This window comes from Bos javanicus, chromosome 28 (assembly GCF_032452875.1).
Source record: "Bos javanicus breed banteng chromosome 28, ARS-OSU_banteng_1.0, whole genome shotgun sequence".
Classification (NCBI taxonomy): Eukaryota; Metazoa; Chordata; class Mammalia; order Artiodactyla; family Bovidae; genus Bos; species Bos javanicus.
The window spans coordinates 27,306,360-27,322,192 of record NC_083895.1 but is presented as its reverse complement, the minus strand read 5'-3'; the positions used below and the strand labels follow the sequence as shown (position 1 = coordinate 27,322,192).

General features: G+C 46.4%; 1 pseudogene; it reads left to right on the top strand.

The window, feature by feature from the left end:
* The first annotated feature begins 14,320 nt into the window (after window positions 1–14,320).
* On the top strand, window positions 14,321–15,348 carry LOC133240258 (small ribosomal subunit protein uS2B-like; annotated as a pseudogene).
* Window positions 15,349–15,833: the final 485 nt, after the last annotated feature.

The window sequence follows — 15,833 nt, the reverse complement described above, 5'->3', positions numbered from 1 at the left end:
AAGTCACTCAGTCGTGTCCGACTCTCTGCAACCCCATGGACTATACAGTCCATGGAATTCTCCAGGCCACAATACTGGAGTGGGTAGGCTTTCCCTTCTCCAGAGGATCTTCCCAACTCAGGGATTGAACCCAGGTCTCCTGCATTGCAGGCGGATTCTTTACCAGCTGAGCCACAAGAGAAACCCAAGAATACTGAAGTGGGTAGCCTAATCCCTTCTCCAGCGGATCTTACCGACCCAGGAATCGAACTAGGGTCTCCTGCATTGCAGGCAGATTCTTTACCAACTGAACTATCAGGAAGCCCTATCCCCTTTTCTGGATAGCAATAAATTTTTATTGAGCATTTACTATATCTAAGTACAGTTCTAATGCTTTCTGTTAACTAATCTATGAGATCAGATTTATCATTCCATTTTACAAATGATGAACTTGAGGCTGAGAGCAATTAACATGTTACATGTTACCCAGTGAGAGGTGGAGCTGGATTGAACCCAAGCTCTTTTGCCCTGGAGACAGCAGTGCTAACCACCGCTGTCTACACTGCACCACTGCAATGCTCTATTTTTCCTCTTTTTAAGTTTTGGTTTTGGACATTTTCAAATATGCACTAAATAGAACAGAATCCTGTGTCCTCACGCTCTGTCACTCAGCTCCCAGAGCCATCAAGTCATGATCAACTTTGTTTCATCTGTTCACCCTGCTCCCATCCACCCCAACCCTGCACACACACTTCTATTTTTATTTGAGTGAAATCTTTTAAAACACATCCCAGATATCTACCATCCCACTTGTAAGGACTTCCGTGTCCATGTCTAATAATAGAACATTAAAAAAACACTAAGTCAGTTTTTATACTTAATAAAATTAACAATTCTGTGATATGATCTAATATGGCCTGGTGGCTCAGTGGTAAAGAATCCTCCTGCCAATGCAAGAGATGTGGGTTCAATCCCTGAGTCAGAAAGATCCCTTGGAGAAGGAAATTGCAATCTACTCCAGTATTCTTACCTAGGAAATCCCATGGACACAGGAGCCTGGCGGGCTACAGTCCATGGGGTGTAAAGAGCTGGACACAACTTAGTGGCTAAACGACAACATGATCTAATATCCAGTCATATTCAAATGCTTCCAATCATCTTTTTAGACAAAGAACCTCCATCTTAGAATCTCCTCTCTCCCTGCTGAGCAGGTCAGCTGGGCAGTCAGCTGCAGGCCAGGACCAAGGCCATGACCAAGACTGGGCCAGCCCTGACTCCACACCTTAGTGGGACTGGCTTTGGACAAAACAGTTCCCTCCCTTACCTACCAGTCTCACCCCAAAGTGTGGTGACCAATCATGCTGGTTTGCCTAGGACTTTGCCAGTCTCAGAACTGCAAGTCTTGTCCCCACCAAACCCCAATGGTTGGTTCACCCCACAAGGAGCCTGAAACTCCGTGTCCTCCCAGCCCTCCCTCTCCCTCCTAGCTCCAGTGTGGTGTCACCCACCGAGAGCAGGGGGAGCCTGCCACTGAATTTCAAGAGCCCTCAAAATAACTAATTTATCAAAACCTTTGAGGGGGCCCAGGCGTGCCTGGGTCCAGGAAGAAGAAGGCCCAAAGCCCCCAGCAGCCAGCAGAGAATCAGTATCTTTTCACACCCAGGGGGCCAAATTCAGCAGTCTCCTCCCTCTGTCTTTTTCCCCTCTCCAGATCTAATGACAATCCAAAGAGTTCCTGATAGGGTTTTAAAAGATGCTCTTCATTCACCGTCCACCAAGCATGAAAATCTAGCTCATTTGTCTCCATTCTTCACCCTAAAGGCCTGGCCAGCTTCAGGCCTGCAGCCTCAAACTTGTCACTCACTTTTCAGTTTCTTTTGTTGGATTCGCCTTTATTTCATTCTTCTGTCTCCTCTGGGCACCCTCCTCACCCCCTCCTCACTTCATCCCTGTCCTTCCCCTCCGCCCTCCCCCAGCATTCCCCAGTTCCTCTGTCCACACACAAAAAGCAACAGATCAGTCTGGGAATTTCTTCACAGTCCCCGTGTCCCCTGCCCCCACCCCAGCCTCTTCTCATTGCTTCTAAAGAGTGGGAGGAAAAGTCAGCAGCAGCTAAAAAAGGACTCAGGTCCAGGAACAGAACTGCCTATTGCTCTGGCTGGAAATGGCCTCAGGGAGCCTTGAGATGGGATGTTGGCTTCACAGCTGTGGAAACCGAAGCCCTGAAAGGGGAAGAGACTGGCTCAAGGTCACAGGCAGAGTTAGTGGCAGATCAGGGTCCAGGGCTGAGTGTTCCAGCTTCGCAGCCTAGACTCACCATGCAGAATTAAGGCTACCCCTCCATGTCCAAGGTACTGAGTTTACTTTTCTTTTATGACTCAGCTTTCTGAGGAGGAGAGGGTCATAGCTCAAAGGCAGGCACCATGTCCAGTTCATCCCAGTGTCCCTTGGATGCTTAGCACATGGTAGGCATTCAGTGATGATGCTTTTAATGAAACTGACCTAAAGGAATGCAGGAGCCAGGCTGCTCCCTATTCTCTGGACCTCTTTATCAGTCACTTTTTGGGCTGCAGTTTTTTTGCCAGGCCCAGGATGTTCCCTGGACCCAGGGTGCTTCCTGGACCCGGGGAGAGGGGAGAGTACGTAAGAAGGGTTCTGTGTTTAGCAGTCAGACCCCCTTCCAGCCATTTCCCCTTCCAAGAATGATCAACACTGGGGGAAAGGAGAGGGGTGTACCCGCCCTTCTCTAGGGGCAGGACAAATAGGTCAGAATCATCAGAACCTCAGACAGGGAGAGAGGTAGAATGGGCATCACACCAGGGCAACATGCAACAGGAGGGAGTAAAAGAGAAGGAGGAGGGGAAAGAGAAGCAGGCGGGTTGACAGGGGCTCTGGCTCCATCAGCCCTCAGTGTGCCGTGTGCACGCCAGGCCCTGGGTGAGTTGTGGGAAGAGACAGCCACACGGGCCTCAGGGGGAGGGCCTGGTCAGGTGAAAGTCACACCCCCAGTGCAAGGCTTCTCCTCCCTGACCTGGTCACATCTCTTCCTCAAGGTTCCACCCCTGTGAATGGCACCACCATGAGCGCCCACCTCCCACACTAGAAACCTGGGTGCCCAGCCTCCCCCTGGCCCTGTGGATTTGCCTCAGCAATGTCCATGAAGCTGCCCTGGCTCTCCATCAGCTCTGGACTGCACTGTGCAGCCACACAGAGGCCCCTGCCTGCAGCCCGCCTGTCCCCTCTCCCTCTGGTCCAGCCCACAGGGCACAGCCTTGTCTTCTCACTGTAGCTCCTGTCATTCTCCCGGCACAGGAGAGGCGAGCTGCCCACCTCTCTTCCGTAGTGTCAACAGCGTGGCTTAGGAGTGGGCTCCCTGGCTTGCATGATAGACCTGCCACCTACAGCGTGGTGACCATAGGCAACCTCTTTAAGCCTTGATGTCATTTGTGAAATAGAAATAATTGTAATTCTTCTCTCATAGGATCTATAGTAGAATACAATATCCAACAAGTCTACACTATATACAATATAATCATATACAAAAGTAGGAGCCTGTATGAGACCATCAGTGAAGTTAGCTATGGTGACTGTCATGATTACTGCCCTTTGGTATTTAAAAATTTTTACCATGTTCATATATTACATCAATTATTTTAAAAATTGACCCATCCTTTCTTGCTGATGGAATTATCAAATGCCTGAAAATGGTCAAAATTCTTGGCCTTGTTATTCCACCTACAGAAATCATCAGAATCTGCATAAAAATGTATCAACAAAGGTATTTATAATACCATCTTTTAGAATGGCAAAAAGTTAGATATAAATATTCAGTTCAGTTCAGTTCAGTTCAGTTGCTCAGTAGTGTCTGACTCTTTGCGACCCCATGAATCGCAGCACGCCAGGCCTCCCTGTCCATCACCAACTCCCAGAGTTCACTCAGACTCACGTCCATCGAGTCAGTGATGCTGTCCAGCCATCTCATCCTCTGTCATCCCCTTCTCCTCCTGCCCCCAATCCCTCCCAGCATCAGAGTCTTTTCCAATAAGTCAACTCTTCACATGAGGTGGCCAAAGTACTGGAGTTTCAGCTTTAGTATCATTCCTTCCAAAGAAATCCCAGGGCTGATCTCCTTCAGAATGGACTGGTTGGATCTCCTTGCAGTCCAAGGGACTCTCAAGAGTCTTCTCCAACACCACAGTTCAAAAGCATCAATTCTTTGGTGCTCAGCTTTCTTCACAGTCCAACTCTCACATCCATACATGACCACTGGAAAAACCATAGCCTTGACTAGACGGACCTTTGTTGGCAAAGTAATGTTTCTGCTTTTGAATATGCTATCTAGGTTGGTCATAACTTTTCTTCCAAGGAGTAAGCGTCTTTTAATTTCGTGGCTGCAGTCACCAACCATAGATAAAAAATTATATAATTATATATTAGACATTATATTTTAAATATTATATTATTAGATATGTATCTAAAAGTTGAATACAAAAGAAATGTTTAGTCATAGAGGACAGATTAGATTATTGTATATTCTAAAACATATAGGGCTTCCCAGGTGGCACAGTAGAATCCACCTATCAATGCAGGAGATGTAGGAGATGTGGGTTTGATCCCTGGGTCAGGAATATCCCCTGGAGGAGAAAATGGCAACCCCCTCCAGTATTAATGCCTGAAAAATCTCTTGGACAGAGGAGCCTGGCAGGCTACAGTCTATAGGGTCACAAAGAGTCAGATACCGCTGAGCGACTGATCATGCCCAAGTACACAATATATATTGGATTGTTATATATATTCAAAGGGGTAACCATACCACATTGAAAATTATGTTGTAAAATAATGCTTCTTAATAGGGGAAATATTCATAATATATTGCTAAGTGGGAAAAACTGGAGTTTAAGCAAGATGCCAGGCAAGGCAACTTGCAAATTACTCCAATACAAAATATCTAGAAACCTGTGGCCTGGGGAGTCAGTTATCCAAGCTGAGAAGGATTATATGCAAAAGAAGAATAAATGGCATCCAAGGGAGGAGCCTTTCCTCTTGAGTGTGTGAGCTTTGAGTCTTGGACTTGGTGCCGTCAGGGTGATGCCAGAGGGAATGGTGAGCAGGGAGGCCTCATCCAGCGGGGTGGGGCAAAGACCCCATGGCACCAGCTGGGGGCTCTCAGAGGTACAGGCATTGGGATGAACACAAACTTGACGCTGTGGTGAGGTGGTCCAAACCCCGCTGGAGGAGGAGTCCCATGAGGATACCTGGAGGTGGTAGAGCTTTGAAGGAGGGAAGAACCTCAGGACAAAGAGGCAATGACAGACAGTGAAATGAGCATGGATGTGAGCCCAGTCACCTGGTTCAAATACCAGCTCAGTCACTCTTAAGAGCTGGTAGATGTCCTTCCATATATGTGCATATATATATATATGTATGTATATTACATGGGGAAAATGATATTCTACTTTTGTCATACTATGCTTGCTTCACTTAATATAGTACAAATATCTTTTGATCTCAGTAAAATATAGATCTACCTTGTTATTTGAATTGTTATGTTAATTGCTTCCATTTTCTTATCTATAAAAAAGCTAGTATCTGACTTGCCATGTTCTCAGGCTTAGAGGACTTTTAAATGAGAAAACTTGTGGGGCCACAGGTGTGCACTGGGGGAGGGGTCTGTGTGTGGGTCATGGCCATCTGCAGATTGGACTTCATTAGCGGTCCTGTCTAGGGGATGAAAGCTCCAAGGAACAGCATGGGCGAGGGAAGGTAGGGCAATGGTGGCAGGACAGAGCGGCCTTCCTGAGCCCCCATCCATCAGCGCTGACAAACCTGGCCCCCTGTGAGGGCTCCAGGCTCAGCTGCTGAGCAACGGCAGGTATGGAGCAGGAGCCCCTCCCTGGGCCCTTGGCACCCTCCTCTTAGGTCAACAGACAGAGTGGGCTCTGTCGGCCAGGTTGGGACAAGGAAGATTAATGGAGCAGGTGCGGGCTGGGGCGGGACAATCACCTGGCTACAGGGTGCCTCCTGGAGCCCGACCCAGGCCAAGAACCAAACCGGATGTCACTCAGCCTGGCTCAGACTTGATGCAGCGTAGCTGGCTCAGCTACGGTGCCCCTGCTGCCTACCCTGTCCCCATTTCCACCTGGCCTCATCTGGTCAGTCTCTAATGGGAGAAGCCTCAGAGAGGCTCCCGGCACCCAACCTGTGACACTCAGCTTTAAAATAAATGTTTCTCCTGTTTCTTCAATCTCCCAAGTAACTCCCTGAAGAAAAGTGTGGATTAGTAAAACATTATAAATCACCCATTAATCTCACCACCAAGAGATAACTCTGTCAACATTTGGTAGATATTATACCTGTCTTTATCCACACACAGACACCACACACACACACACACACACGTATATGAAGAGAGATCATTCTATACTTCTTTTCTTATGATCTTCTTTTTACACTTAATACATCATTGGCTCAGTGGTAAAGAATCTGCCTACCTATGCAGGAGACAGACGCAGGAGACTCAGGTTTGATCCCTGGGTTGGAAAGATTCCCCAGAGGAGGAAATGGCAACCCACTCCAGTATTCTTTCCTGGAGAATTCCCATGGACAGAGGAGCCTGGTGGGCTACAGTCCATGGGATTGAAAAGAGTTGGACCCAACTGAGTGACTAAGCACAGCATACATCTCATCATTTTAATTACTACATATATTCCAAGTATTCAGGCATAGTATCATAATTTTTAGTGTTTTTTGATGTAAACCACTTTTAAAACCTTTAGTGAATTTGTTACAATATTTTTTCTGTTTTCTGTTTTGTTTTATTGGCCAAGAGGCATGTAGGATTTTAGCTCCCCGACCAGGGATCAATGTGCACCCCCTACAGCAGAAGCAGAAGTCTTAACCACTGTACCACCAGGGAAGTCCCGAGCATAATCATATATTTAACGTCAGCTTCCTTACTGGACATTTAAGTTCTGTCCAAATTTTGTCCTTTATAAATAACACCAAGATGAACATTTTAATACATATATCTTTTTATTATTTCTTTAGGAAAATGTCCTAGAAGTAGATCTTATAAGTAGGTCAAAGCATGTATATTTTTAAAGGCTTTTGATACATACTGCTAAAGGGTTAGACTTGTGTTTATTGGAGCCTGTGGCCTGTCCATCCCACACTTGGGTGAGGGAGAGAGGTAGGATGGGGGTGCCCTGTGGACAGAGGTTGGAAATAAGGCCGACCAGCATGGACTCCACCCTCCAGGGGGCTGTCATCCAGGCTTCCACCTGGGAAAGAAGCTATTGAGTAGGCAGATAAGGAGCCCCATGGGCTTGGGAGGTGAGCACTGGGAGCAGCATAGAAGTAAGAGTAGAGAGGAGAAAATCTTCAGGGGAGATGAAGTCAGAGAAGGCTTCTCAGAGGGGGTGACATTTCTCCCAGCCTTGAAAGGAGAGAAGGATGCGTTTATTCAGCAGGAGTATTCAGGTAGGGGACAGGAGAAGTACAGCACATTTCTGCGGGAGGTGAGAGATGGAGGCAGCCAGAGCCTACCCTCAGCTGTAGACGCAATCCCCCACCATGTTATTTGACTCTTTGGGAGGGCAGAATCTTGCCCCACGGCCAGACCTGTTGTGACAGCCAAGGTCGCCTCCCACACTTAGCTTTGTCACCCTGAGCAACTCACTGAATGACTCTGCCTCTCAGTTTTCCCATCTGCAAATGGGGACGACAGTTATATCACTCTTACACAATAGCTGTGGGGACTGAGTGAGAGGCAGGGGGCAGGTCTTTGTAAGTTGTGGCTAGTCTAAGAGATTAATTTTTTAATTAAAAAATTATTAGAGTAGAGTTGATTTACAATGTTGTGTCAGTTTCTGCTGTACAGCAAAGTGAATCAGTGATACATAAACATATATCTACTGTTTTTGAGATTTTTTTCCCCATACAGGTTACTACAGAGGATTGAGTAGAGTTCCTTGTGCTATACAGTAGGCGCCTATTATCTATTTTATACGTAGTAGTGTGTATATGTTAAAGAGATTAATTTTTTAAATAGAGGTTGCTTTCTAGTTTTCTGTCCTAAAAGTTCTGGGTTCTAGGCTATTCAGTCTGCCTATATGACACAGAGGGGGCTTCCCCCGTGGCTCAGTGGTAAAGAATCCTCCTGTAATGCAGGAGCTGTAGGAGACACGGGTTCAATCCTTGGGTTAGGAAGATCCCCTGGAGAAGGGCATGGCAACCCATGCCAGTATTCTTGCCTGGAGAATCCTATGGACAGAGGAGCCCGGCAGGCAACAGTCCATAGGGTCCCAAAGAGTCGGACCCGACTGTAGCGAGTTAGCATGCACACACACATATGACACGGAGACTCAACAGATTAACCGAGAACTCCCAGGAGCAGCTCCCAGAGGCTAAAAGAAGGGAAAGAAAACGGACAATTATTGAGAGCCTATTAACTGCCGCTGCTACTGCACGTTCACACTCCTATCATTTATTGTATCTATATAGAATCCCTGAGATGTAGAGTTATTGGATAGTATTTGTCCCAGGTGACAGGTGAAGAAACTGAGGCTCGTAGTATTCAGTAACTGACTTTGGTGGGCACGGCTGGTGGGCAGCCAGGATTCAACTACAGGTCTGTCTGACCTTCCCAGAGCCCTTATTCCCTCCCTGGGCCAGGATGTCACCAGAGCTGAGATTACTTTTCAGCATCACTTATTAATAGGATAGGAGCCCTTTGGATTATAAGCAGGGTCTGCAGGACCGGGGAGTGTGGGGTCTGGGGCTGTGGAGATAGAAGGCAGGGACTCTCATAGGCTCTCCACCCCTCCTAACACCACCACTAGTCTCCTCTGCATGGGGCAGCCAGCTGGTGACCCGACCTTGTGCCTCTGACAATGATTTAACCACACTGGTGGGGGGTTGGGAGCAATCTATAAAGCTGTCAATGGGGGAAGGGCTTTAACTCCAGCCTCTTGGCTCAGCCACTGGTTGGGGGGTGGGAGCAAGAGGACCTAAGGAGAGCCCAGGCACCTCTGACTGCGCTTGTGTTTCCTGCATGGGTGTCCACTGTAGAACACCAGGACCTACAGAGCCCATAAAGTTCTGTGTCTTCTCCACTCTAGGTTCAGGTTCCAGGAGTGTAACATGGGGCAGTTCTGAAATACCCAATCGTCTCTTCTGTCCCATCTGGGCAGAGTCAAACTGGCCACAGAATATAGTAGAAATCACCCTGGTCTGGGAATCTAGAGACCAGGGTTCGCATCACAGCTTCCCCACCATCTCTGCAGAGGCCCCAGGACAAGTGTTGCCAGGCCAGCAGGCTGCAACGTGATGGAGATGGCCAAGGGGCACTGCAGGCCCCTGGAGAGGCCATGCACCCCTAAAAGAGCCAACGGCCACTTAACTCCAGCTTGTGACTCTCATGCAACAACAAAGACCTTTTCAAGAAAAGCTAGAAATTCAAACTATTATGTGAAGTCTTCCCAATGTCAGCAACTGCCTAGGAACAAAAAAATCAAATGAAAAGGAGAATGAGAAAAAAAAGAATGGAACACAGAAAAAGTCTACACGTAGCCTAGGCTGGAGTTTGTCATTTAAACGCAGACACCATAAAGACCAGAGGAGCCACTATTAGATACTGTCTGCTCCATGCTCAGTCATGTCTAACTCTTTGCGGCCCCATGTGACCCGCCAGGCTCCTCTGTCCATGGAATATACTGGCAAGAATACTGGAGTGGGTTGCCATTTCCTCCTCCAGGGGATCTTCCCAACCCAAGGATCAGACTCCTGTCTCCTGTGATTCCTGCATTGGCAGGCAGGTTCTTTACCACTGAGTCACTTGGGAAGCCCAGATACTGTCTAGAATAACCCTTTTTGTTTTAGATGGGGAAACTCAGGCCAGACTGGGGAGAGAGGCATAACCTGGTTAAGGTCATAGGGTGAGTTAGTGGCCCTGCTAGGCAAGAAATCCAGGTCTTCGGCTCCAAGTCTGTGCCACTATCATAACTGGCCTGGCTAGGAGGACCTGGGGAGGTGTTGGAGACTCTGAGCAGGAAGTGAGGGGAAGAAAACTGAGATGCTCCCTCCCTGTAGGCTCACTGAGGCCCCTCCAGTCCTCTGTGACTCCCGGAGTCCAGCACCAGGGGGCTCCTCGTCACCTTTTCCACTGCCGCTCCCTCCCTGTTCCATGCCAACTACACGAGGCAGGTGCAGAACAGATGGGGCACCCTTGATCTGTCAGGGAGTTGACTGATAAACCACTATCTGTGGTGTATAGCAGAGGAGTATCTCAATAAATACTGATTTCTAAACCAATTAAGGGGCTTCCCTGGTGGTGGTAGTGGTAAAGAATCCACCTGGAATGCAGGGGCCGCAGGAGACTTGGGTTCGATCCCTGGGTTGGGAAGATCCCCTGTAGGGGGGCATGGCAACGCACTCCAGTATTCTTGCTGGGAGAATCCCGTGGACAGAGGAGCCTGGGGTTAAGGTCCATAGGATCCCAAAGAGTTGGACATGACTGAAGCAACTTAGCACATACAAACCAATTAAGAAATTAGACCAAGCAAAACAGATGGAGACCAAATATCACATTTACTTCACATGAAGCAAATCCTGAAGAACAAGGCTCATGGCTACAGGTAAGTGAGCATCCTTGCGGAAACCTAGAACTAGTCAGACTCACCGACAAAGTCACAGACAAGTGTGCACCGTCACCAGCCTCCCCTACACACTGGGGCACAGCAGAAACATGTGTTCCTGGCAGGCAGTTTATACCCAGAGTAAAGGGCTGGGCCACACAAGTCTGACTCACAATCAGGTAACCCACTTGCCATTTCCTGGAGCAGAATGAGGGAAAGAGGGACTTCCCTGGTGATCCAGTAGTTAAAGGTCTGTCTGCCAATGCAGGGGACATGGGTTGGATCCCCAGGGAAGATTCCCCGTGCCTTGGGGCAATTAAGCCCTCAAGCCACAACTATCGAAGCTCACTTGCCTAGAGCCCATGCTCTGCAAAAAGAGAAGTCCATGCACTGCAGCTAAAGAGTAGCCCTCACTGCAACTAGAAAAAGCCTGAGTAGCAATGAAGACCCAGAACCATCAAAATTAATTAATTAATTAAAAAGAATTAGGGAGAGAGAGAGAAGAGAGGCCAGCTGTATTATGCTGATGGCACTCCCTACACACAGAAAGAAACATCAAGATTCCATTGTGTCTCTGTTTTGAAAGTGAAAGTGAAGTCACTCAGTCCCGTCCGACTCTTTGTGACCCCGTGGACTGGCTCCTCAGTCCACGGAATTTTCCAGGCAAGAGTACTGGAGTGGGTTGCCATTTCCTTGTCCAGGGGATCTTCCCGACCCAGGGATTGAACCTGGGTCTCCCGCATTGCAGGCAGACGCTTTACCGTCTGAGTCACCAGGGAAGCTGGTCTCTGTTTTGGGCTTAGTACTATTCTTGTTATTCTCCCAGTGTTTGCTCTGCAGTTTGTTATCACACATCACAGTCTGCCATCAAATTATATTATATTGTTTCATGTATAAGAACCTTAGAGCTGTACACTTCCATTCTGCATGCCATTGTTGCCATGCATTTTCTACATATATTATGAACCTCCAAATATTGCAGTTTTACTTTTACTTTATACAGTCAATTATCTTTTTTACCAGCCAACTACCTTTTTAAAAAATACTTTCTATTTACTCCAACGTTTATCATTTCTTGCTCTCTTCATTCCTTTGTGTAGATCCAAGTTTCTACCTGGTATCATTTTCCTTCTCCTGAAGAATTTTCTATAACCTTTCTTACATAGGTCTACTGGCAACAAATTCTATCCCCTTTCATTTGTATGAAAAAAAAAAAATCTTCATTTTGAAAACTGCTTTCCCTGGAAAGAGAATTCTAGATTTAATAGGGTTTTTTCTGTTCCTTTCAGCACTTCAAAGATGTTGTTGAATTCTCTTCTGATCTGCCTAGTTGCTAACGAGAAGTCTGTGTAGCTGTTATCTTTGTTCCTGGGTACATAACGTCTTTTTTTAATTTCTCTGACTGCTTTCAAGATCTTGCCTTTATTGCTGGTTTCAGCAATTTGATTATAATGTTCCTTGGTGTTTATCCTGCTTGGGGTTCATTGAGATTCTTTGGTCTGTGTATTTACAGCTTATCAAATTTGAAAAGATTTTGCCTGTTACTTCTTCAGATGTTTTTGCTGTTTCTACTTTTCTCCTTCTGGAACTACAGTTTCACGTGTGTCAGACTATGTGATATTGTCCCATAGGTCACTGAGACTCGATTTTTTTCTCAATGTTTTTCTCTCTTTGCTTCATTTTGAACAGTTTCTTAGGCTATGTCTTCAAGTATATAAATCTTCTCTTCTGCAGTGTCTAAATAATTGTTCATTCTGTCCAATGAAATTTTCATTTCAAATATTTTTCATTTCTGGGAATTCATTTGGGGCTTTTACTATTTACTTCCTCCTTATGATCATGTTTTCCTTTAAATCATTTAAACACAATAAGTACATTTTCAAGAATTATTTTAGTATCCTTAAATACTAACTCCATCATCTCTGTCATTTCTCAATACATTTCCATTTATTTAGTTTTCTTCCAGTTATGGGTAAAATTTTTCTGCATCTTTGCATTTCTATTCATTTTTGATTGAATGCTGCACAATGTAAGTTTGCTTTTGAGTACTGGATTTTGTTGTAATCCTTTAAAGAGGATTGCACTTCACTCTGGCATGCCATTAAAAGACCAGGATGAACTTTTAGAAACTTGTTTTTAAAGGTAAGACTAGAGTAGCTTTTCTTCTAGAGGTAGTTTAGTCCTACTATGAAATATGACTCTCCGGGCATCTGTCATCACATTTGTAAGATGCCTCATATATTCAACAATGCTGTGAATACTGTGCAGATTTGGGGGCTTTCTCTACACAGATCCCTCCTCTCCATTACTCTGCCCTGCAAATCCTGGCCACCTCAATTTCCTGAACTCTAGTCTCTGTCTCATCAATTCACAAGACCATCAGTCTCTGTTTAGTTTCCTTGTCTGTACACCACAGATCAGAATCACCTCCTGGCATAAGCCAGGTGCTTATGGGGCTCATTTCATTTGTTTCCCTTCTTTCAAGGATCATAATCCAGTGCTATCTGTTGTCTATTGTCTAAAAACTCTTGTATCATATGTTTTATCCAGTGTTCTAGGTAAGTCTGTCTCTGTTACTCCCTCATGGCTGGAAGAAACCTAGAAAGAAATATTAGGAGTGAGGAAATGTTCTACCATTAACAGTTCCTGTATAAGAATGAGCAAGAATGAGGACCTGGACCATTTTAGGCTCATACCTGGGCTAAGGAGTGTTCTATTTGATTATCTAGCTACCAGGCTGTGTGGTACAATGGAGAGAATCGTAGAGCAGGGATCTCATTCTGCCCCTCACTATCTGTAGCAGCATTTAAAATTTTATCTCCCCCACATCCTTTCCCTCCTTCTCCTGGTCACAGTACCCACCTTCCTTTGGAGAATTCCATGTGGTTCTGCTTGGGCTGCAATCATGCATGTTGCCCAGCTCTGCAGGAGACAGTGATGGGGATGTGATCCCTGCCCAGCTAGTCAGACCTCTGTATCCCTGTACCTTGGTTACTTATTCAGGGATGAGGACCTGACCCAAGTTGCACCAATCACACCCATCTTTAAGATATTTACATGGATTCTAGGAGTAAAAAGCTTTTTTCTAGAAGCATCACTGTCTGAATAGTGGTAAGCCTTCAGTTTTCTGCAGCCACATCCCACTCCTCTCCCCATTCTTAGAGTAAAGAAGATCAGGGAAGAAGGGGTCCTCGAAACATGAGTGACGTCTCTGCAGTCCCAGAGGCTGGCTCCACCTTTGTACTTTCTGTTTATATGAACCAGTCAATTCCCTTTTTTACTGGTTTGAGTGGGTTTTCTGTCACTTTCAACAACAACAACAAAATCTGCCTATTTACCTTCAATTTCTAGGTCTTGGTCCTGGTGTCTTCAAAGTGCACTGCATACACTCCAAGGGGGCATAGGATGATCCATCAGAGAGTGGGAAGGAAGCATAAGATCTCCTAATATGAGCAGGCATTTTTCCAGTGCAAAGACCTATATCTGCATGGCAGAATAGCATGTGGAATGGCATGAAGACTAGATTCCATACTCCATGAAGCCAAGACCGGGATCTGCTTCATCCTTATCTTCCCCCACCGTGAGCTTGTGGTCTGACTCATAGCTGACATCAAATAAATGGTTGCTGGTCTTACTACACTAACTATACAGGAGTTCATACAGCATGGTTCTGGGTTCCCGACATAACTCAAAGAGCAACTTTTACAATGTCTGGAGCCCTACTTGGCATGAACCTTGAATTCCAAATGAAACAGAACCTTCAGAGGGAAGAGTGATGGCATGTACATCACAATCCTGGAAAGGGCCTGGGAGAAGCTTCTGCTGGTGGCTCATGCCATTGTTGCCATGGAAAACTGATGGCTGACATCAGTGTCACACTCCCCGGGGATACTGGCCACCCAGCTGTACTGAAGTTTGCTGCTGCCACTGGGGCCACTCCGATTGCTGGCTGCTTCACTCCTGGAACCTTCACTACTCAGAACCAGGCAGCTTTCTGGGAGCTGTCTTTCACAGCTGGTTATTGGTTATTGATCCCTAGGCTGACTGCCAGCCTCTCACAGAGGCATCTTATAGTCACCTGCCCACTGTTACCCCATGTAATGAAGACACTCCCCTGTGCCATGAGGACACTGCTATCACATGCGCCAGCAAGGGAGCTCCCCCAGAGGGTCTGACGTGGTAGATACAGGCCCAGGAAGTTCTGCAGATGCCCGGCACCATCTGCATGCCCATGGGAGGCTGTGCACAATCTCTTACTTCCGCAGAGGTCCTGAACAGATGGGAGAGGAAGAGCAGACTGTGTTACAAGGAGGAATTTCAGGGTGAATGGACTGCTCCAGTTCCTGGACTCACTGCTATGTGTGCTTAGTCACTCAGTCATGTCCAACTCTTTGTGACCCCATGGACTGCAGCCCGCCAGGCTCCTGTGTCCATGGGGATTCTCCAGGCAAGAATACTAGAGTGGGTTGCCATGCCCTCCTCCGGAGGATCTTCCCAACCCAGGGATTGAACCCAGGCCTCCCGCATTGCAGGTGGATTCTTTACTGTTTGAGCCACCGGGGTAGCCCATTCTGAAGTTGCAGGTGGGTCTGAAGGCACAGGGCCCTGCCATGCCTATTCAGTTCCTAATGGAAGATAGAGCCCTCAGCCTGTAGCTCAAAATGGGTTTACAGCTCCCACTGCTCAGGCCACTGAATGGATAGGAACAACCACTGAGTGGTCTTAAGCTATACTTTCCCAGCCTCTTAAAGAGAAAATAAAACTAAGATTGATTAAAAATAAGTTTCTAAAATAAATAAATATTTGTTGGATAAACAAATGAATAGGGAAAAGACAGGAGTGTATAAATATGTGTTTATAGAAGGATTAGGATACATAGGCAAGCAAATTCAGAAGAGTGATAATATGCATCTTGGTGAGGCAGGGGCCCGGGAATCCCTTACCTGGGATTTTTCTATGCTAAAGAAAAAGGAGATTTCTATGATAAGGGATTCTCTTTGCTGGAGAAAGACTGAGCAGTGCCGCTCGTTCCAAGTCTTCTTCAATAGTCAGTATGAGATGATAGAGACCTAGGGAGTGAGGAAGGTGCTGACACAAGAGGAATTTAAGAGGTGGAACTACCTTGGTTACTGAGCAGGATGACAATGGGGTGTGGGAGAGGTTCTGGTCACAAAGGAGGGTGAGAGGTATCAAGAGAGAAGTGAATCAATGAGGACCCAG